We start from the raw sequence: 24,574 nt of genomic DNA on the forward strand, positions 1-24,574 counted from the left end.
TATGCTGAGTGAAATAAGTCGAGCAGAGAGGCAATTATCATATGGTTTCACTTAACTTGTGGAGTGTAAGGAATAACATGGAGGACATTAGGAGAAAGAAAGGAAAAGTGAATTGGTGGAAATCAGAGGGGGAGATGAACCTTGAGAGACTGTGGACTCTGAGAAACAAACAGGATTTTGAAGGGGAGACTGGTGGGCAGATGAGTGATCCTAGTCGTGGGTATTAAGGATGGCTCATATTGCATGGAGTACTGGGTGTGGTGTATAAACAATGAATCTTGGAACACTGAAAAAATAAAATAAATAAATAAATAAATAGAATCAGCCAAGCAAACAAACAAACAAAGAATTTAGGGATCAGCTTTCCCATTTCTGCTCCAAAAGATCATTGGAATTTTGGTAAGAATTGCTTTAATTCTGTAAATCACTTTGCGTAGCATAGCCATCTTAAGATGTTTTCCCATTTATTTAGATCCTCGTCAGTTTCTTTCAGCAATGTTTAAAGTTTTCAGTTAACAAATCATTTGGCTGCTTAAATTTATTCCTAGATACTTTATTATTTTGGATCCTATGATAAAAGGAATTATTTACTTAATTTCCTTTTTCGATTGTTCATTGCTGGTGTGAAGAAACACATCTGATTTTTGCATTCTGATCCTATACTCCACAACTTGCTAAAATTATTTGTTAGCTACAGTAATGTGTGTGTGTGTGTGTGTGTGCTGATCTTTCCATTTTGTTTTTACATTGTTTCTATGTTTTTTTCTAGTCTTTGATTATGTTTAAGGAAGTTGATTTAAAATCTTTGCCTAGTAAGTCCTGTGTTTCTTCAAGTATGGTTTCTGTTGATCTGTTTTTTCCTATAAATGGACCATACTTTCTTGTTTGTTTGAATGCCTTATAAATTTTTTTGTTGAAAACCAGACGTCTTAATATTATAAGGTGGAAATCAATTTCTCCCCTTTCCCCAGAATTTGCTGGTGCTGATTGTTGTGCTTTTTTTAAAGTGGTTTATTAAAGGAGTTATGTGTTTATTACCTTTTCCAAACTATTTTCACAAAGATTATATTTCTGATTATGTGGTGTCTGAAGTCACTGATTTATTGTCTTGGTGGTCAACCAGTGACCTGACAGAGGCTCCCTTAAATGCCTGCAGCCAGAAAGAGGTTGGTGGAGGGAGAGAGAGGAAGAAAGGAACAAAGAGAGAGAGAAAGAAAAAGCAAAAGAAAAAGACTTCTCTCCTGGTCTTTGTAGCTTAGCACTCCTTTACACGACTAACCCAGGCCATCCATAACTCAGCCTTATCCTTCAGGCAGCCTGGTTTTGCAGAGGCTGTTGATCTGCAACATGAGTTCTTCAACTTTGAAGAATCTCATTCTACTTTTCACATATTGTGTTGCTTAGGCTTTTGCTTTTTCAGAGGTCAAAAAGTATAGTTTAAAAGGTGCATTTGCAACTCTGATCACAGCAGCCTTGTCCACAGATCTACTCCCCTCCTTATTAAGCCAGTTGTTTGTTCTTCACAGCTTGGCAAAGCAAATCTACTCTAGTGAGTGTAGTAGACTGGTACTTCATTTTTCTCTAAACTTCGGTGTATGGAGATAATAGTGTAAATTCCTAGCCTACTAAGTGTAATGGATGATCAGGCCAAGTGTTGGATAGCTAGAAAGGGGAAGTAATTTCAGGACCCATTAATGGCACAGCTACAACTCAGATTCTACTGACTGTGGCTATGTAAAAACACAAGCCCAATGTACCAGGTATGATAGATTATACTTTGTAGAAATGATCATAACAATGTTCCCAGTCCAGATGCTCTTCAAGAACTTTGCCTTTCCCCATTAGGAACTGGAGTCTATGACTCCTCCTTTTCAAACCTTGTGGGAGAGATTCTACAAATAGAGTATGATAGAAGTGATATGTATGATGTCCAAGGTTAGGTCAAAAAAGGCAATCTAACTTCTGTTTGGGTCTCTCTTGGAATATTCATCCTCGAGAGAATAAGGCTACTATGAGTAAGCCCAGAACCCATGGGGCCCATGTCAAGAAAAAGAATGAGGCCCCAAACCCTGAGTTAGCCATGACACAAAGTCATTTCAGAAGAGGATCTTCCAGATTCCAGTGAGCTACTATTGGGGAGGGAATATGATAGGATTTGAATGAATGACCTTTCCACACTGAGCTCTGCCCAAACTGCAGATTTGTAGGCAAAAGAAATGATTTTTTTTAAGTCATTAATTAGATTTTATAGTGGTTTGTTAGACAGCTATAGAAAACTAAAACAGCAGGTCTTCCACATTTTTAAGAAAAAAAACTAAAATCTAAATGTTCAAGTGAAATTTCTAAATTTTATATATTAGCAACTAATTCCACATTTAAAGTACTATCTGCAAGTCACAAAAAACATTTTTAGGTCATTTTAAGCCCTCTGGTCACAATTGACAGTTTACACAGTATCTCAGTTAATTGTCACAGTAATAATAAAGCTGCCAGATAATTGCTATTACATTCATTTTTGGATAACCCAAGAATCACTGAATAAACCAGTTCAAAGTGACACAGCTGGTAAGAAGTATAGTCATGATATGAACTCAGCAAAATCTATCTGCTTTTCCCTATACCATACCACATTTTTAAGCTTAATATAGAAGATAGATTATTTCCTGCTTCTTTTAATCCTTGCATATATAGTTTATTTAGAATTAGTCCCAAGGTGATTTAATTTCTTTCACTCTCTATCCTACTGGAGCTGTTTTCTTTTTCTTATACTTCAATTCCCCCAAACCCCTCACCTCCAGCTTCAATCTTTCTCTTGGGTTCAAGAAAGAAAATAATAAATAACATAAATAAATAACATAAATAAATAAATAAATAAATAAATAAAATTAAATAAGCCAAGGAAGGTGTCAATGACTCTTCAATGATTTGCAATGAGACAGGGTCATGGTGTGGGAGAGTCATGCAACCAGCACTCGCCAAGTTAGAATAGCATACCTCCTAGCTATCACTGGGCAGAGTTTTTCATGCCTTCAGGATTGCTGTCTCATGATTTTTAAAATTTATTCTTTATAACCTATTATCATTTCCAAGATCCCTTTTGCTATACGAGTTTAATCAAAATGTGACCCAAGATTCAATATCTGGAAGTCTGTGTCAGTATATCTATTTACGTATAGGTGAAAGACACAAAAAGACGTTGTGATTGTTGTTGTTGGGTTATTTTGGGGGGTCACCTTTGAAGAATAAAAAAGGGAAGCCAGTGAGAGCCACCATTATTTCGTTGGTGATTATAAACCAAGAAAAAGGCAGAAAGGCCTATCATTATTTTTTGGACAACTTTATCTTGGGACAAACTCAACTGGATCAAGAAAAACTTTTATACTTCAAATATAGTGTGATAAATTGGCTTTTATAATAATGGTCTTCTTTTCTTTTAATTTTTTTTGTCTCATGTATTTTATTTTATTTTCTGTTTTATTTGATTTTATTTCTTTTCAGTGTTCCAGAATTCACTGTTTATGCACCACACCCAGTGCTCCATGCAATACGTGTCCTCCTTAATACCACCACCAGGCTTACCCAACCCCCCACCCCTCCCCTCCAAAACCCTTAGTTTGTTTTCTTTTTAACTATCTAGATACTTCTTTGATTCTTCCTTAGTGCATTTTATTCTGGTTAGTAGAGGTCTGAAACACATTTCAAATAAACTCCTCCAAAAAGTTGATCTTGTAACTTCGAAACCTACTTAGTGCAGTTTATATCATTTTGATACAATTGAACTCACAAATCATGGGACATGGTTTTTTGAACTGACTGGAGGTATGGGAACCCAGGATTTGGCACTGGTACTACTGCTTTAACCTGGAAAATTCCCAATATCTATGGGATTTTCTACTTGTAGTAAATGGATTATAACAGTTTATCCACAAGTTGTTTTGAGAATAGAACAAAAATATGTCACTGTGTCAGTCAATAAAATTATTTGAAGTAGAGTCTTTGCAAATTCAGAGTGTTATTATGCTTTAATTATTTTCTTTGAAAAAAGTCTCACATCAGAGGCTATTTTATATTTCTTTTTATTAAAACATAGTACTTCACAAATAAGAGATTTTTTGCAACTCGTCTCAAATTCTGATCAGGGAAAAATTGGGTCTTGAGATTTGAAGAAAACCAAGTTTTTTGTTTTTTGTTTTGTTAAGAAGATTATTGTGTGATAACATAAGTTTGTGAATTATCTGATCATATAGCATCAATGTGGAATGTATTAATGTTAAGTAAATATACACATCTTCTCTCTCTGCTCCATGGGAAGACCTGTCTCCCCCCCTACTACGTTGTGTTTGAACTTGGTTGTGTGACTCAGACCAATGGAATGGTAAGTGGACATGATACATGCTACATCCAATCAGAAGATTTAAATTCAAATCATGTGTGTGGTTTGACTCGGTCTCTTGCACTTCTGCCCACCATCATGGGAAAAGCCTTCTCCAGGTAAGCACTGTTCCTTCAGCCTGGCTCACAGAAAGATGTACATATGCACCAGATCTATGCATGACTGCAGTTTCTATCTGAACCAACACAGCTGACCTGCAGACTTGAAAGAAATACTTAATTGTAAGCTATTAAGATTGGTGGGGGGAGGTTGTTATGCAACATTTTTGTAGTAAAAGCTGATTAATTCACATATTAAATACGTTTTTATTTACAAGATTTCTCGGGACATATATTATGTTAATGACAACTGTGGATCTCAAAATTAATTGGCCCTATACTAGATTTATGGGTTCCAAGGAAACACTATTTTAAAATACAATTTTTAGCATGGCTTTTTTTTTTTTTCCCCGACATTCTGTCTTTTCAAAAGTGGAAAGGTTTAAGGTTACAAATCCTATTTTGATACAATTCAGTATTAGCCGTGGTTTTATTGTATGCTAACATCCCCTAATATAGACTAGTAATCTAATATAGGAATCAAGAGCAGTAGCTTTGCTAGTTCAAATGCAAGACAAGCCTTGCATTTAAATCCCAGTTTCATCACTTAGGAGTTAAGGAACCTTGGGGAATTCATTTTCATTCTCTGAATGTCCTTATTGGTAAACTTGAGATCATAATAGTGACTACATCATGAAATTGTAGTGAGAATTAATTGAAATAATAGATTTTGCACAGTGCCTGACCCAGTGCATTAACTTAATAAATAGTAGCTAATACCACTATTTTTAAAAGCCCGATTGTACAAAATTCTGTTTAGATAAATTGGAAGTAGAAAAATAGTAAGACTAAAGAATATAGAACAAGTTGATTTTTATCAAAGAACAGATTATTCAGGAAAAATTATCCTCTCTATCATTTGAGAGTCCATTTTTGACTGAATTCATCTTTCTGGTTTCCAAGTTACACTTTCATATTATGGAATTCAGGTTTTCTTAATGTTCACCCTCCTCCACAGACAGCCCCCTGTTCCCGCAATGCAGGGTAAAAGCCAGGCAAGACAGTGACAGTTGGTATTCTGCCTGCCTTTACTTACATGAATGGAATAAGCACCCTGCCTGTAGCACCCCAGGTGGTTCCCAGAATTCACCATTCTTATAAACCACCTGCCCAGGCCAAATTAGCAATTTCTCCTCCTATTAAAATCCAAAGATGGAATTTGGAATCACATGAAAAGTTTCAACATTCCAAAGATTGAAATAGAGCTTCTCTAACCCCTGCTATGATTACTCTGCTTTAAGCGTTAAGAGGAAATGATCTTTTAAAAGGTGGAATAAGCAAAAGGGGCAAACAGTCTCCTCTGGTCTTTCCTGGGAATTTTTAAGGCATTTCCCTAAAGAGCCTTGCAGGCCCTCTAACTTTCCAAAGCTTGTTCATTGTGCCAGAGAAGCAAATATACCTAGAATTGCTCATTGGGGTAATATTTAAGTCAAGGCTAGATTTCAAGCTCAGTTTAAGCACAACATTTAATTTTTTTTTTTTGAGAAGAAAAATTTGCCTTATAAAAATGTTGCTTTTCTTTTAGAGAGATCCATAAACATGCCTTGATTTTCACAATGAGGAAAAAAAAAAAAAAAAAAAGAAGTAGGCTTATATTTCTAAATGTAGATGCCCTGAGTCAGGGTGAGTAAGCTAAGTGAATCTATTCATTTTATATATATTTATAACTCTTCTTACCGTACACTGAAATTCTCCAAAATTTCCAGTGATTCTTTCTCATATTTGGTACCATTTAAATCATTCCCCTCCTACAAACAAGCAAATGTTAAAGTCAAAATGGCATGAGTAAATGGCATTGGGAATTTTATAAATTCAATATATAACATTCTGAAGTTTAAAAAATAGTTCTGAAAGCAGACACCCTAATCAACCAAATTATTTAAGGTAATGAGTAGTGATATGAGGCTAACTTCAACTCTTAGAGCTGATTTGTTAACACATTTCTCAATAACTAAAAGTGATGTCCCTTTCAACTCTTCTTGCTGGGAGGAAAATTCATAATGTCCATGCCTACATGAAGACAATGGAATATTTATAAGACTGTTAAGCAGGTGGCAGCTGGGATGTGTCACAGAACAGAGAATTTTTATATGTGATAAAACATACATAATACAGAATTGACCATTTTGACCATTTGCATTCACATTCTTCTGTACCATCACCACCATTCATCTCCAGAACTTTTTCGTCATCCTAAACTAAATCTCTATATCCATTAAGGAACAACTCTCATAGCCCCATTCCCCCAGCCTCTGAAAATCAGCTTTCCACTTCTGTTTCCATGAGTTTGTGTATTCTAGGTACCTCAAATAAATGATACAAATACCATACAATATGTGTCCTCTTGTGTCTGGCTTATTTCACTTAGCATAATATTTTCAAAGTCCATCCATGTCATAGCATACATCAAAACTTCTTATCTTAAAAAAAGCTGAATTATCCATTGTATATGATACCACATTTTGTTCATCCATTTATCGGTCAATGGACACTCTGATTCCTTCTACCTTTTAACAGTTAGAGAGATCCATAAACATGTGAGTAACGTTGTCTTAAACATTGGTATACAAATACCTCTTGAAGTCCCTGCTTTCAATTTTTTTGGGGTGTATACCAAGAAGTGGAGTTGCTGGATCATATGGCAAATCTTCATTTAATTTTTTTTAGGAAACACCATACTGTTTTCCATAGCAGATGCCTCATTTTACATTTCCAAAATTATGCACCAGGGCTCCAATTTCTGCATGTTCTTGCCACCATTTGTTATTTTGATTTTTGTTTTTGTTTTCTTTTGTAATAGCCATGCTAATATCTGTGAAGTGTTATTAAAATTTTGATTTGCATTTCCCTTATGGTTATCATTTTAAGTGTTAATTGGCCATTTGAATATCTTCTTTGTAGAAGTGTCTATTCAGCTTCTTGGACCATTTTTAAATTGGATTGTTCAGTGTTTTGATTGTTGTCAAGTTAGCAAAATTTAGATGAATAGCCTAGTTGTGGTGGATTTGTCATCTCAAAAATTGTAACAAAAAATGGAGATAAATATTGTAATGGGTCATATTTTACTTCATTGTTGAAATGATTGTTGAATAAATACAATACATTTTTAGTCAGTGAAGGGAGATTTATTTTTCATGGAACTCATTCCGAACGAATCATGTACTTTAGTGGAATTCTCCCCTTCCACAGGTATTTCTTTTGGACTCCTATAATCAGAGAACACTGTCAAGAGAAGTGTTTTCTTGTGGTATTTCTCCTCTCATCTCTTTCCTACCTTCTGTTTGCTCTTTTCTTCTTGCTGAGAAACAGCAATGTTACCGGCAGCAGGATCATTTCTATTTGTGTTGGAAGCAGACCTCCCAGCCCAGATGGGGTGAAATGGAGCCACATTCGGTATCCTCCTGACCACACAGAATTTTGTCACCATGCCCTGTACCATGCCTTCACCTGACTGCTTGTTCATCTGGGCCTTGGACAGGTCTCCTCAGCACTTAAAACCCCTTCCCCCCTGTGGGTAAATCTGTATCTGACATCACCTCACGTAACTGTGTGCTGATGACCTAAGGCCTAGCCTGGAAACTGCTGCAACTGCCTAGACTCCTGGTCCTTCTCTGTTGCACCCTCACCATTACCTGCACAAAATGGCTCATCTGAACCTCTGCCCAGCCCACTAACTCTATACAGCATCCAACAGCCTCACTAGAAATTTTAACAGACACATATAACCACTTACCCTGAGTCAGGCACTGTCCTTGGCATGTAATAGTAACTCATTGAAATCTTATAATAACCCTATGTATCCTATTATTATTCTCATTTCACAAATGTGGAAACTATGGCAAGGAGCAGAAAAGCAAATTGCCTGGGGACACACAACCAGTAAGTGGTGGGAACCAGGGAGTAGCTCCTATGACTTCTTAACCACCACTGCAGGCTGCCTTTGGGATTTGCTTGACCCCAAAGGAAACTTGTCCAAGTCCTTCTCCCTCCCAGTCTCAACACCTGCCACTCACCAACCCTCCCCCAACCCACTTTAAAGCAAGTCATCAGGAGGAATTATTGCAACTTTGAGTCTTTTTATCGAAGATACACTTTAAGGCTGAAGCATAGAACTCAGCATTAAGGATATTATTATATCCTTCTCTCAGCTTCATCCAATCTGCTGTCATCCCTTTTCCTCATATTCTTGATTGATGGACTGATGCGCCATTGAGGAATTGCTAAATTGAAACAAAACGAGATCAGGGTTGAGTTAATCTTACAGCTGATTTCTATGTAACTCTTGTTTCTCATGAGATCAGACTCACAAAGATGAACCATGAGGATGGCCGTATGTGGCCACAGACCAAGACAAAAATGCTCCAATTATGATTTATCTTCTTTTTTGGAGAGAAATTATTAGAAAGGGCAAACATTCTAAAATAATACAGTGATTATAGTCTGTGGTCAGGAATCTAGAATATTAATATGTGACAGCATCATAACTGAAAATCCCCTGCTAATTCATCACAGCTCCTATTTGAAGTTCCCTCAAATCACTAAATCCAAAGCCAAACCATGTTGTCCCAGATTCTCCTGCATTGAAGATCTTTGCAAGATGCCACAAGTCTGAATTTATCAAACCACAAAGGGATTTCAGTTCTTTCTCCCAACCCCCAGCTTGGAACTGAATCACATGAGAAGGCTCCTAGCCCAACAGTGTGGACAGGTCACACCTGTCCTCTGGTGAGAGAGGAAAAAAATGAACAGTTTCAGAGGGATGGTAAAAACCTGGCCCCAGAAATAATGGTCATCTGAGGTACCAGCTGTAAAAAAGAGGGAAGGAGTCCAGATGGAAGGAAAATGTCAAATGAGGAAACAGAGAAGGAAGGAGAGCAAGTATAGGCAGAATCAGTAATGAATGACAGAAAGGGTTGGTCAGCACCCTGCCATGAGTTACCTCTTAGTTAAACGCTTAAACCAATGTAGAAACTGAGGCACAGAGAAGAGTGGATGCAAGATTGCTCAGCATCGAGGTAGAGAGGGAAGTAAAGAAAGGGCTACTCTGCTCTGCAGAATGACTTCTGACACTACGGTTTGCAGTGTTGTTCTGGGCATTGTAGCAGATTCTCCAGGGTACGTAACAGAGGAGAGGCGGTAACTGAAGAGAAGGAATGGCATCGTTATTATTGACAGATGATATAACTGAATTTTTAGAAAGCCTAAAAATTTAGTTACAGTTTTAGGATACCCAAATAAGGTGATGTTGCTAGATACAAAGAAAATACACCAAAACTAAATAGCTTTCCAAATATAAGCAATCATTTATTCAAAAAGGATAAGAACCTATATGAATCACATGAGCAAAAATACACCAAAAAAAAAAAAAACCCACAAAAGAATGGCTTTAAGAATAAATGTGCAAAAGTAAAACAGAAACACCACCACAAAATTTGCCTGAAGATATAAAATCTTAGTAATTGGAAAACATAGTGCAAGACAGAGGATGAGTAGATTATGGCACAAAGTCAGTTTTTCCCAAATGAGTACATCAGATGAATAACTTCCATTAAAATATTGATGGAATTTCTTTTGAATATGTTAGAGAAATTTTTCTGAAAATAAAAAGAGACCAGAATAGCCAGGACTTAAAAAAAGGAAACAAACAAACAAACAATACTGGGTGTGGCTCCTCTTAGCAGATACAAAATGCAACACCTAACAGTAGCTACCATGTGTAACCCATCTGTGATAAATACCATGCCATGACTTTCCTGAACTGCCACATTTCCCTTCCCCCAACAACCTTATGCAGAGGGGCCACAAGTACTCCCTTCCAACAGGAGCTAGGGAGTTTGTGTACCACTTCACAGAGGCTCACAGTTAATGTTGTATAGCACCCTCTAATTCAGTACCTACCTGCCATGCTTTGAGCTACAAAAGTTGCCATGCTTTGAGCTACAAAAAGTCAAGCCAGGTGGCATTGATGCTTAATCAACAATGAGTCAATGGACCAGAAATGAGTAGCCTGGATTCACTGTTAAAAAAAACACCTCACCCCCCCCAAGCAAAGAATATCTTTAAGAGGTGCTGAGCAATTACTTGTTTATTTTAGAAAAAGAAAGCAAAACATTCTCACATTATGTGACCTACTAAAACAAAGTCTAACAGGATTAAGGAGCAAAATGGGAAAAAACGTGGGGCACCCGGGTGGCTCAGTGGGTTAAAGCTTTGCCTTGGGCTCAGGCAATGATCCTAGGATCCTGGGATCAAGCCCTGAATAAGGCTCTCTGCTCAGTGGGGAGCCTGCTTGCCCCTCTCTCTCTGCCTGCCTCTCTGCCTACTTGTGATCTCTCTCTGTGTGTGAAATAAATAAAAAATCTTAAAAAAAAAAAAAAAGAAAGAAATGGGAAAAAACAAAAACAAGTACAAAACAATCTCCAACACAGAAGAATATGTGAGAGGGATGCCGGGGTGGCTCAGTTGGTTGGACGACTGCCTTCAGCTCAGGTCATGATCCTGGAGTCCCGGGATCAGGCTCCCAGCTCCATGGGGAGTCTGCTTCTCTCTCTGACCTTCTCCTCGTTAATGCTCTCTCTCACTGTCTCTCTCTCAAGTAAATAAATAAAATATTAAAAAAAAAAAAGAAAAGAAAAATGTGTGAGAGTCTAACCACTCTCATGTTGGAGAAATGCTTTCTATGAAAGAAATCTGAAGGGAAAACTAATAAGAAGATCTAATGATTCAAAATGTCAAAGATATCTTAACCAAATATCTTAAATTGGTTAAAATTGTAATCAAATATACATACGGAGGGCGCCTGGGTGGCTCAGTGGGTTAAGCCGCTGCCTTCGGCTCAGGTCATGATCTCGGGGTCCTGGGATCGAGTCCCACATCGGGCTCTCTGCTCAGCGGGGAGCCTGCTTCCCTCTCTCTCTCTCTGCCTGCGTCTCCATCTGCTTGTGGTATCTCTCTGTCAAATAAATAAATAAAATCTTTAAAAAAATATATACATACTGAATGTAGAAAGTGCCCATATAGCCTAATAATATGTATCAAGCTGATTGAAAGTTCTTGTCCTGTGATTCCCTATTCTTGTTCAAAGACTTTACTCTAAGGGAAGCCACCAGAAATGAGGCCAAAGATGAGAGGGTCTGCCCGGCAACAAACTTGGTAAAAGTTGCTAAATCATCTAACTGGAGAAACAAATTCAATAGGAAAAAAAGATTAATTCTGGTGCATTTCTATGATACATAAGTTGCCATTAGCATGGTGTTTTCAAAGAACATGTAGTTAATGGGAAGCTCTCAGGACAAAAGTTTGAGTATATGTACATCTGGAAAAGAGAAAAATAATTGTCAGATTATACACTAAAGTGTCAAAGATGGTGATGAGAGGGGGTGGGAATTACCAGAAAGTCTTCTTCTTCTTTTTTTTTTTTTAATTTTATTTAGATTCCAGTTAGTTAACATATAGGGTAATAGTTTCACATGCACAATTTTGTAATTCAACACCCCCATACAATGGCTAGCGTTCACCACAGGTGCACTCCTTAGTCCCCGTCAGCTATTTATCCCATTCCCCACCCACCTTCCTTCTAATGACCATCAGTTTGTTTTTTCAGTCTGTTTCCTGGTTTGTCTCTCTTTTTTGTCCCTCTTAAATTCCATATATGTGTGAAATCATGTGGTATTTATCTTTCTCTGAATGACTTATTTCACTTTGCATAATACTTTTTAGTTGCAGCCATGTTGTTGCAAAAAGCAAGGTTTCATTCTGTTTTTTATGGCTGAGTAATATCCCATTGTCTTAATCTTCTTTATCTCCTTTATCCATTCATCTTTCAGTGGACACTTGGACTGTTTCCATAATTTGACTATTATAGATAACACTGTTATAAACATAGGGGTGCATGCATCTCTTTGAATTAATACTTTTATGTTCTTTGGGTAAATACCCAGTAGTGCAATTGCTGGATTACAGGGCAATTCTATTTTTAACTTTTTGAGAAACATCTATACTGTTTTCCAGAGTGCTGTACCAGTTTGCATTGTCACCAACAGCCCAGAAAGTTTCCCTGTTGTCCATATCGTCGCCAGCACCTGCTGTAGAAAGTCTTACTTTTACGCTCTCTTTTTAATTTCTGTAATATTTTACTTTTTCACACTAAAAATAATCTACATTTGTAATTGGAAAAGGAGAAGATATTTAAAACTAAAACACTAGATTCAAAATCGCATATCAAATATTACTATAAATTTTGGTTATTCATACATAAATGTAAATATATTTTTATTGTATTTATTTTATTTATTTATTTTTTAAAGATTTTGTTTATTTACTTGACACAGAAAAAGAGATATCATAATTAGGCAGAGAGGCAGGCAGAGAGAGAGAGGGGGAAGCAGATTCCCTGCTGAGGAGAGAGCCCGATGTGGGGCTCGATCCCAGAACCCTGAGATCATGACCTGAGCTGAAGGCAGAGGCTTTAACCCACTGAGTCACCCAGGCGCCCTTATTTTTTTAAAAATCATAGTAATAAAAAAAAAAAACAAAACAAAAACGGAATAGTGGGAACGAGTGAACAATACAAGTTTTCCTATGAAGTAGTGGTTGTTCTCTTGTAGTCCTTTTTTTTTCCTCTTTTCTTTTCTTTTCTTTCTTTTTTTTTTTTTTTCTTTCTTGGTTCGTTTTCTGGGGGAGGGGCCTGCCACGTGGGTCAATGATGTTTCCTGAGTTAAGTCCTCCCACCCCCTTCAAGGGGGTGGGCTCTGAGGAAACTGTTTTTTTTCAGGCTTTTCTTCTCTGGCAGTTTCTATGCTTGTTCACCTTTTTTTTTTTTTCTCTCACCTTGACTGCCTTTGATGGTTTTTGTAGTTTTAGAGGAAAAAAAAACCGCACCCTGATCTCCCTCTCAGAGAGAAGCCTCAGTCTGGGTGCAGAGCCTAAATAAGTTCCCCCTGGGCCATTGGCAGAGCACGTTCCAAGTTGCAGACCCTGGGGGCGCAGGATCTTTTGCTTGTACCCAAAGCCAAGGCAGTGGCAGCTGTCTGGGAGCTCCCAACCGCCAGAGAGGTTCCAAGCAGCGATCGCACACTGAGATTTTGCCGCTGGCCCGGGCTGGGAGTGCCCGGCTTGCGCGCACCTCTTTCAGAGGCGGCTATGGAATGGGAGAAGATATTTGCAAATGACAGTACAGACAAAAGGTTGATATCCAGTATCTATAATGAACTCCTCAAACTCAACGCACAGGAAACAGGCAAACATATCAAAAAATGGGAAGAAGATATGAACAGACACTTCTCCAATCAAGACATACAAATGGCTATCAGACACATGAAAAAATATTCATCATCACTAGCCATCAGGGAGATTAAATTAAAACCACATTGAGATATCACCTTACACCAGTTAGAATGGCCAAAATTAACAAAAAAGGAAACAACATGTGTTGGAGAGGATGTGGAGAAAGGGGAACCCTCTTACACTGTTGGTGGGAATGCAAGTTGGTGCAGCCTCTTTGGAGAACAGTGTGGAGATTCCTCAAGAAATTAAAAATAGAACTTCCCTATAACCCTGCAATTGCACTCCTGGGTATTTACCGCAAAGATACAGATGTCGTGAAAAGAAGGGCCATCTGTACCCCAATGTTTATAGCAGCAATGTCCACGGTCGCCAAACTATGGAAAGAACCAAGATGCCCTTCAACGGACGAATGAATAAGGAAGATGTGGTCCATATACACTATGGAGTATTATGCCTCCATCAGAAAGGATGAATATCCAACTTTTGTAGCAACATGGACGGGACTGGAAGAGATTATGCTGAGTGAAATAAGTCAAGCAGAGAGAGTCAATTATCATATGGTTTCACTTATTTGTGGAGCATAACAAATATCATGGAGGATAAGGGGTGTTAGAGAGGAGAAGGGAGTTGGGGTAAATTGGAAGGGGAGGTGAATCATGAGAGACTATGGACTCTGAAAAATAATCTGAGGGGTTTGAAGTGGCGGGGTGTGGGAGGTTGGGGTACCAGGTGGTAGGTATTATAGAGGGCACGGATTGCATGGAGCACTGGGTGTGGTGAAAAAATAATGAATACTGTTTTTCTGAAAATAAATAAATTGAAAAAATTAAAAAAAAACTAATGATGTACTTGCTATATGTTGGCAAATTGAATTTAAATAAAAAATTTAAAAAATCATAGTAATTATCAGAAAGGAAGCATGATTGGTAACTATTTCTTTCTTTCTTTTTTTTTTTTTTAAGATTTTATATATTTATTTGACAGAGATAGAGCATGTGCACAAGCAAAGGGAGCAGCAGCAGAGGGAGAACCATGTTCCCTGCTGGACAGGGAGTCTGACATGGGGTTTGATCCAGATCATAAAAGGAGCTAAAGGCAGACACTTAACCAACTGAGCCACCCAGGAGCCCACTTTCTATTTCTTTTTTACTAATTCTTATACTTTCAAAATCTGATGTGTATTATCTTATTGTTTTAATAAGAAAAAATAAATAATGTGCTAATGTAAATACAAATCCAAAATTGTTCAGCTTTTCTGCTTCCAGCAAAGCAGATTTTCGGGTGTTGTTTCATGGCATGCACGAACAAGCCATTTCACATGCTTGTGTCTCTGGTTTAAGTTATACAAAAGCCATCCCATTTTCCCTTGTAAGGGTGTCATTTAAATGTTCAGGTGTAGGTGGGTGTAGTGTGGGTGGGGAGGACAAGGTGCCTTTCCCCAGCATCACATTCAGGAGTAGTGGTGGCAGGTGGGTGGTTAGGAAGCCTGTGGGACAGAGCAGAGACCTTCACGGCTCAGGAGGACATCAGCAGAAGAATGTGGCAATTGGATATTACAAGAGCTTGACCCAAGGAAAAATTTCTGGACAGAGACTGTGTAAAATTTTCCCTTCTCCTGCCCTAGGGAGAAGGCAGCATTGCTGGCAGCATCTGGAGCTGCAGGTGGGACAGATTTGAACAGCAACGCGATGTGAAACTCTTTACTGAATATTTTTTTACAGTAATGTTCGTATTTGAAAACACAACTTCCTGCTGTAAGTTCTCTTCATCTCACCTGACGCAGCCAGAGTGAAATGAGAGAGGGCTGTAGGATTCTGTCAACAGTGAGAGAAGCACGGAAAGTAGGAGTAACTGTTCAGAAGAAGAGAGGAGTGTCGATTTTCCCAGCACGTGTCTCTCCATGTATCAACATCCCTTTCCCTGCAGAACATGTTTTCCTACCTCCTCACACCCTGGACTCTTTTTACCGACTTTTCTTTTCACACCATGCTAATTCATGCCTTGCGTGCCTTTTTTTATCCCGCTGTGTGGCTGACAAACCTCAAAGTCAGTAGGTGGTCATGGAATTGTGCCCCAGATCCTGTAAGGGAAGTAGGTGTGGAGTTGACATGACTCAGGACAGGATCTTTCAGCACCAGTTCTGGGAGCTTCCAGATTATAGAACACACGTCCTATCGGCGGCGAACACACAGGGGCACCTCGTTTGGGCCCTAGGCAGGCAGAGAGGCCAGACAGCACCTGTGTTCCACGAGGTGGCCTTCCTCCTGTACCCACGATCGGCAGAGCCCTGTCTGCAGACTTGGCAGCATAAACAGGCAGGACGTTTCCAAACATAACCCGCCATTGAAGAGATCAGTGTTATTTCGCCTGCACGGGGTGTCACTGGCAGCCGGTCTCTCTGACTTCGGCTGACACACCGCTGGAGCAGGCAGCCAGGCCAGGTTCGGCCAACTCAGAAGTCTGGCTGGGGTTTCCATGCCTCTTGTACACTGTCAGGAAAGAGCTGTTCTTGCAGATTGCTCATTAATTGGCAAAACAAACATTTTGTTCTCTAGTGTGATTTGGGTACCAATTCCAAGGCACAGATGTATATTTTTAGATCTTCTTACGTGACACTTGGATCTTCTTGTCATGCAAATTTTTTTCTTTTCTTACGTCCCCTGGTGAAATATTTTTCTCACAAAACACCAAAACCTCACATAGCCAGTCCAGCAGGGAAACTGAACGACGAGGATGGGATTCTAACCCATGCGTGCAGTTATGGGTTAGAACAATGGATTAGCAGTCCATCGCCTTAACCGCTCGGCCACCTCGTCACTTCCATTTGTGTCCTCTTTTATATACGATTTAAAGAGCAGTCAGAAGAGCTGTTTATTACCCCAGACCCAGGAGAATAGAGGCCCAGTGGTCGATCTAGGGAGATGAAAGACTGAACAGCAGATTATTCAGGCAGAATGTTCCCCTCAATACACAGAGTATCCCAAGTGCTTTTACCCTTTGTAAATCTGTTCAGCATGCCTGCAAAAGTGAAAGTATAAGCATTTTTGCTTTCCATGGAAAAAGCAGGGAAATTAAAAGGGAGAGAAGAATAAATAATCCTTACTTTGGCATAGCTGAAAATAGATTTCTTCTTGGGTAATATTCTCATTCTTTCCGGGGTTATGGGGGAGGGTGCTTTTAAATATCCCCAGGCTCAGGCCATACCCAAAAACAATGAAATCACAATTTCAGGAATTTGAGCTTGTAGATAGCCACAGTGAGCAACCAAGTCCGAGAACTACCATTTTGTTAATCTTTCAGGTGCCCTGGTCTCTCTGTGTACATGAGTGTTTGGAGGGGCTGTCACCTCAAGCTGGCATCTGATTTGGTCCCTGAAGGAGGAGTGGCGTAGAAGGGCAGGGTCCATTCCAGCCCAGAAAGACACAGCAGCACAAGCACGGGGAACAGAATTCTGCTTTGTCACAGCAATCCTGGTAACTCCAGAGTATCTGCAGACCCTCAGGAGACTTCCAGGAGCCCCTCATGGCTCTGCTCACATCCCTGCCTGTGGGGAGTCTCTAAACGTCTCTGGGTGCATAGCAACATGGGCCATATTTGATCACTTCTCACTCACCCCTCACCTCCTAGAGAATGTCATGGCTGTCAAGTACTGCATCTTTCCTGTACGTTCTCTACATCACCTATGTTTTAGGATCCGCTAAATATTTTTAAGGGAATGGGTAGATGAATTAATCAATTGATGTCAATATTACCCTGGTTTGTCATCAATTCATTTCAATTCATTATATGTTTATTAAGTGCCTTCTATGGAACTGGCCCCCTCGTGTAGACTCTGGAGCTATAATTCCAAATAGGAGGGAACCCTTGCAAATCTTTGGTGTCCAAAGTTTCCCCCAGGACCCCTCCACCACAAGGCTCCTCTGTCCTATAACGTGCATGTTAATTCCCATTCTTCCTTTGATTTTTCTCACACTGCCCCTCCCTCTCTATGGAAGATTTTGGACAGAGAGAAAAAAGTGTATTTGGGATTGAATCAGCTCCTGCAAATGGGTGCTGAAAGCCCTGCTTATTTTAGTGCACATGCTTTACACCAGGGCTACCTTCAGGATTCTCTCTTCAACTGGCGGGGGGTGGAGAGTGAGTACTTATTCAGAGAGGAATAGAATTTAATATAAACATTCCTTGCCCTCTCTCCCACCCCCACCCTCCAAAATTACCTGACACTGAGGGCAAGAACCTGGTCTCAGATTGTCTATAAAACCAGCTGTTCCAATATTTGAACTCACAGAACTGCCCTCCAGTTAATTTGGAATTTGGATTGAAATCATGTTCCAAGTTTTGCCCTAATTCAGTCAGCCAACAGGTATTTCTGGGTCCTTCGTGGAGACCTGGTACTGTACCCTTAGATTTTATTTCTCTGGAGCCCAAAAAGGTGAAATCCACAAAACTAATTCATAGGTTACAGCAAAATGTACAGACTGCCCTGCCCTGTGAAGACTCTGTGTACCTTCTCCTGCAGGATACACATTTTGTCTTTCCTTAACAGAACTTTGCACCCATCCAACATAGGTGCTTTCTTTGGCAGTAAATGGATTCTTATTTGAGAAAGAATTGCCAAAAGGTCTTGTTATGGGGCTGCTATTTGAAGCCTACATGGAAGTCAAAGATTCACCTGGCCATGACTGTGAAGGAAATGCCTTTGTCTGAAATCTCTGAATACTGTTTATGCCCTGACCTGTTGGAAGAGATTTCCAGAGAGCTAAATGTCATGAACTTTAAGGTCCAGGAAATAGAATCCTGTTAGCAAAGGTTTGTGTTTAATTTTGTCTTACCTCCTATAATGAGGAAAACGTCACCTAATTTTACATAAAAACTCCCCTGTGTTATTGCAGATCTTAGAGCCTGTCTTAAAACAGTCCCATCCAGAAAATTCCAAGTCAGGAACAAAAGTGGTGGGGACCGGCCTGAAGCGTGATGAACTTGTGTTTAACAGGTATTTCATTTCTAAGAAAACTTGACAGTTGAAAGCACAGTAGGTTATTTATAAAGTAATGACAGAGGGCCACCTGGGTGGCTCAGTGGGTCAAGCCTCTGCCTTTGGCTCCGGTCTGCTCAGCAGGGAGCCTGCTTCCCGCCCCCCCTCCCGCCACCAACCCCACCACTGCCTGCTTCTCTGCCTACTTGTGATCTCTCTCCGTCAAATAAGTAAATAAAATCCTTAAAAAAAAAAAAAAAAAAGAATGATAGGACTTGAAGATCGAGTGCCCATGATGACATTTTGACAATTTTATACAACGTGTGCAATTTATAATATGAGTTATTAGAATAGTTGTGATTTCTGCAAATTTTACATGGAAAAACTGGGGAATGCTTGATGCTTGACTAATCCACTATAGAGGGCCCTCTGAAGAAGAGGCGAGCCATGTAGCAAGTGCCCACAAGTGTAAGTGATTCAAAGACAGTGAGGGTGTCTTTCATAACTGTCCCATAATAATTTATATTTACTTAACAATTGTGGGAGTCGATCTCAAAGTTTAGGCATAATGTTTTTTAAACGTATGGTTTGTTTCAGTACTTATGAGCGGAAATTAGAAATAATATATGGGGGTGTATTTTGCTTTCTTTATTACTCTCTTTTGTTTCCTGAAATTTAAGCTGGGTGCATATGAACAAAATGGGACCTTTTCTTGGTGGAATATCATAGTGACAGAACTACCATGACAAAAAAAGGACTCTTAGGATAGTATTTGGATAATTAAATTCTAATGTAAATGATGCTGTCTTCAATCCTCGATTCCAGTATACTGAGAGTCTCTCTTTTCTATGTAGCAAGTAGGCATTACACTAGTATGCAACCAGCCCTGGTAAAAATAGATTTTTCCCCTAAACAGTATGCCATAGGGGCACCTGGGTGGCTTAGTTGGTTAAACTTCTGCCTTCGGCTCAGATCATGATCCCAGGGTCCTGGGATTGAGACTCACATTGGTCTCTCTGTTCATTGGGGAGCCTGCTTTTCCTCTCCCTCTGCCTACTGCTCCCACTGCTCGTGCATTCACTCTCTCTGTCAAATAAATAAAATCTTAAAAAAAAAAAAAACAGTAAGCTCTAGCTCATCATAAATATTCATTAGCTTTTAATTATCTGGTGAAATACAATTTAAAAATACTATAATATCCTGAAAGCACAAAGAAAATACTTTTCATTTGAGAAAAGCAAACAAAGCAACCATTTCCTTAATCCCTTTAAAATTTTCTGTAGTTTACATTTTTGATAATGCATTTCCTTCTAGATTTTAAAAATCATGTAAATATCTATGCAGCTACCAAGATATGTTAAATTGAATATATATTATATTTGTAACCAAGATATGTTAAATTGAATATATATTATATTTGTATTTCTTTTTTGGTGGTTCCGGACTCACTCTATGAACAACATAATTTTGGGAGACTCACACGAACTACATGAAAAATACTTTTTAAATCTATCCTATTTTGATTTCATTAATAAGTGAATTTTTCAATGTAAACAACAACAACAAAAGGATATGGCATATCTCCTACATGCACCTAATCTAGGGCTAATGTAATTTCTGTAACCAAGTTCTGCAGGTTTGATTCCCAAAGCCATGTTTTAAAATCCTTTTCCTATGCTCCAAAGTCCATGTCCGCATCTCGCTGCAAACACACCAACCATGCATGATGCTGTATGTTTTGAAGCGAAAGTTTGAAACGCCAAAGGAAAGTTCATTAGAACATTAGAACAACTTTGTAATCTTGAAAAAAATCAAATATAGGAAATGTCCAAAGTATTTCTATTTGTCTAGCAAAAGAATGTTAGAAAGTAAACAGTGATTCTGAATCATCACCAGTTTGATTAAATTTTCTACCTCTTTAGGTTTAAGATTTTTTTTTTTTCTTCCTTGGTCTCAAAAAGCTTCCTGACATAAAATGCATCTATGTCAAGGTGACACTTTACATGTGTTTTTGGTTTTTTTTAAAGATTTTATTTATTTATTTGACATACAGAGATCACAAGTAGGTAGAGAGGCAGACAGAGAGGAAGGGAAGCAGGCTCCCTGCTGAGCAGAGAGCTAGATGTGGGCCTTGATTCCAGGATCCTGGGATCATGATCTGAGCTGAAGGCAGAGGCTTGAACCCACTGAGCCACCCAGGTGCCCCTACCTTGTGGTTTTTGAAAGGTGGTGGAGGAGTTCCTGGAGGAGAAAGAGGCTGACACAAAATACAAGTGTCATTTTTCCCTGGGAAAAGAGGGTCACAGTTGTTCCTGTGATTTTAGCAGTGACAGTGTTTCAAAAGGATACCTTAAAACTGAAACGGGACTTCTGAGTTTAGAACTGCCTATGTAAATCTGGGCTGCACTGCCCAGTTTTTCACTTTCCTGTGTAAAGCGACACATCGAAGAGACTAGATATTCTCTCCACGGCCTGCCACCCTTGCCCATGACACAGGCTTCAGAAAACAGAAAGGTGGCCCCCAGGCTGACTCAAGCTCTGGTGTCTGAGAGACACTTGGGGCCCATCCATGTTTTTTTTTCTTTCTTTCTTTATTACATGTGCTATATTTCCAGGTGGATAAATACCTGGTTCAACCTTTTGTTTACTTCAGGAGGGAGGTATCAGAATCACAACAAATAGAAAGAACTTCCCTCCACCTGCTCGGCAGGACAAAATAATCCATAGCGAGTTCCCTGTGTTTCACTTTCTTTGTTTTGCCATAAGAACGGTGCCCCTCCCCAACCCCGCCACTGAAAGTACTAAGTGAACTAATTGTTGCATTGTTTTTCTTGGCGTGATTTTTGTGTTTTATTAGTTTCTCCACTTCACGTTGCTAGTGATTTAACTTCACCCCAGCATCTGAAAGGCTGCAATCCGATAAAATAAGTAAATTAATAAAGTATAAAGTGCTTCCAAGCCCGGCAGACACCTTTTTGTATGCTGTGATTTTACTGCTCTTCCCAGCTGATATTTATAACTCAGCCATATGTGGTTATAAAGATTTATTATGAGCCTGTGGAATAAGTTCTGTTAATGTGTACAGAAAACGTCCAAGTTTTGACTCTGTAAGCCTTGGGGATTTCTAATAAGATGAAGCCATTTTGATCGCCAGCCAAGCAGTGTGCAGTTGGAGTGAGGCCTTGGACTGACAAAGGGCTTAGCTATGCGTCCTAGACTATACTTGCCCTGTGTGTGGGTTTACTCAAAATGTTTGCAGAGCTCAGGTAGGTATTTTTTTTCCTCATCACCATCCTCATATGAGAAAAGAGTTGAAGTTTGAGACTCTGTTGACTAAAAGTCGGAATGGAAAATTTTAAGACGATAAATAAAGGCCGAACTAAAAATGCAGGGTAGAGCCATCAGAAGTATAGTGAATAGGGCATCTGTACCTGATCCCCCCGCCCCGCACCACCACCAACCTTGTCTGGCCAGAGGCTGGTGACTCTGAGTTCATCAGGAGACAGAAAATTGCAGACATTGGCGGGTACTAACCTCCCCACCCCACCTCCCCTTCCACGGCCAGCAGAAAAGAAGGACTGGGCCTTTCCTTTTATGCCTTCCTTCATTTTCTGAAACTTCTCTTGCCCTTAATGTATATGTGTTTTTTCCAAGCAAATTCATGCCATGTGGAAAAGAGAGAGATCTCAAAATGAAACAACAGAGTGAGACAGTTCAAAAAGTATGCAGCAATTTTCTCAAGCTTGACTGCATTAGAATCACCTGGGGAAGGCTTTAAAGATACTAAAATGTCCGGTGCATGTTTTCCCCCCAGAATGCTGCTGGGGCAATTTTTTTTTTTTTTTTTTCCTTAGAAGATCCCTGGGTGATAGAAGGAGAAGGAGAAGGTCTCCAGATTCTCCTCCAGGAGAAGGGGAAGCTCGAGTCATGGCCCACTGTTTTAAACCCTAATTCTCAGTGAATTTTCACAGAAGTCTTGAAAATAAGTAATGTTTTTCTACTGCCAGAACTTGACAATCTCCGAAGATTGCTTGAGAGGCAATATTTATTAACAAGGAAGAGCTCAGATGCTGAAAAAAATCTGCTCTGACAAAAGAAAGCCAAACACCTGAGAGAAAAGATAGGACCTGAGCTTACCAAGTGGGTATCTTGAAGTTTCTGAAGGTGTTGTGAAATTTCTGCACAGCACCATGTTTTTAAAAGATTTTATTTATTTATTTGAGAGAGGGAGACAGCATGAGTAGTGGGCAGAAGGAGAGGGAGAAACAGATTCCCTGCTGAGCAGGAAGCTTGATTCGGGACTTGATCCCCAGACCCTGAGATCCTGACCTGAGCCAAAGGCTGATGCTTAACCAACTGAGCCACCCAGGCGCCCCTACCCTTTCTTTTATTAGTGTGGTATATCACGTGGATAGTCAATTACTTAAAAATAAAATCTTTAAAAAATAAGAATAAGAATACAATGGATTTCCCAGGGTTGTTAAGGATTAAATAAGACAACTTATGAGGTGGTAAGCATGGTGCCTGGCATGGAGGGAGTCCTCAATGAGTGGTTTGATGTGTGAGGGAAGTGGTAGCAGCAACAAGAGCCACCCAGCGCCCTTTTGCACAACACCATTTCCCCTTTATTCATCCCCTCCTCAGGTGCCCAGAAAGTTCTAGATCTTTTCCCAGTTTTATCTTACAATTGAATTATTTCCCCCTCTAGCTCTTTTTCTAGCAGATCTGTGAAGTGCCATATTAGATTGTACTTAATTAATCGCCAAATATCTGTATATGATGATTTAATATATGATTCCATTATCATCAACATTATAAGATAATTTTGATATTTATCCTAAATAAGCAATTAATATAGACTTTGAGTATTCAGTAATCATAGACTGACAGTACACAAATTCTTAGTACCTCCCTTCTGTATACTTCTGACCAAACAACATTCTCCAAAGCTCATCCATCCTTTAAATAGGGAGCTCTGGACATATAGCGGGTTCGTGATTGGACCATGTGATATTTCCTATCAATTTCCTTTCCAAAACATGTCTGAAATCCATCTGTCCTCCCAATTTCCACTGCTACCACCCCTTACCAGGCCACTGTTGTTTCCAGAGTTAGTTACCACAAGCTTCTACTTTGTCTTCCTCCAAATTCAGTTTCTGCTTGAGTTGTCACCAACCTCACACTGCCCTCCACTCAAAGCTTCCCAATGCCTTTGCACAGCCCTAAAAATAAAATCCAAACTCCTCACCTTCCATGGGCACTGTTGGGTCTTCTTAAACTCACTTGCCATGTTCTCTGACGTCAGTGTGGGTGTTCGGCTGGCTCCCCGGCCAGCTCAGGCTCTTTGCTACTGGGAGCCTTTGCTGTGCTGTTCCTTCCACCAGGCATGCTTTCTGCCTGTTTCAGCCCAGAAGTATCTGATTAACTAACTGGAACCTCTTCACACAGGAAGGACCTGCTCTTTCAGATTGCTCATTACTTGGCAAAACAAACATTTTGTTCTCTAGTGCGATTTGGGTACCAATTCCAAGACACAGATGTATATTTTTAGATCCTCTTACGTGATATTTGAATTTTTTTGTCAGATGAGTTCTTTTCCTTTTCTCACATCTATTGGTGAAATATTTTTCTCACAAAGTACTAAAACCTCTCATGGCCAGTCCGACAGGAAACTGAATGATAGGGATGGGATTCAAACCCAGGCCTGCAGAGGACAATGGATTAGCAATCCATAACCTTAACCACTTGGCCAATGTCTAAGGCAGTCCATCCCTTTATTATTCTCTATCTCAGCCTGCCATTTGCCTCTTCATAACAATTAAA

At 39.4% G+C, this 24,574-nt stretch overlaps 1 long non-coding RNA gene and 1 other non-coding gene across 2 annotated transcripts in view; both read right to left on the bottom strand.

The window, feature by feature from the left end:
* LOC131808320 (uncharacterized) overlaps positions 1–24,127 on the bottom strand; it is a 37,506-nt gene extending 13,379 nt beyond the window's left edge. The window contains exons 1-2 of the long non-coding RNA XR_009344776.1: positions 24,000–24,127; positions 6,169–6,239 (exon numbers count right to left, since the gene is read on the bottom strand). This is a non-coding gene — a long non-coding RNA (uncharacterized LOC131808320). The remainder of the gene's footprint in view (positions 1–6,168; positions 6,240–23,999) is intronic.
* TRNAS-GCU (transfer RNA serine (anticodon GCU)) lies at positions 16,502–16,592 on the bottom strand. Its single transcript has one exon. It is a non-coding gene; the product is annotated as a tRNA-Ser (tRNA).
* Positions 24,128–24,574: the final 447 nt, after the last annotated feature.

Source organism: Mustela lutreola, chromosome 9 (assembly GCF_030435805.1).
Source record: "Mustela lutreola isolate mMusLut2 chromosome 9, mMusLut2.pri, whole genome shotgun sequence".
Classification (NCBI taxonomy): domain Eukaryota; kingdom Metazoa; phylum Chordata; class Mammalia; order Carnivora; family Mustelidae; genus Mustela; species Mustela lutreola.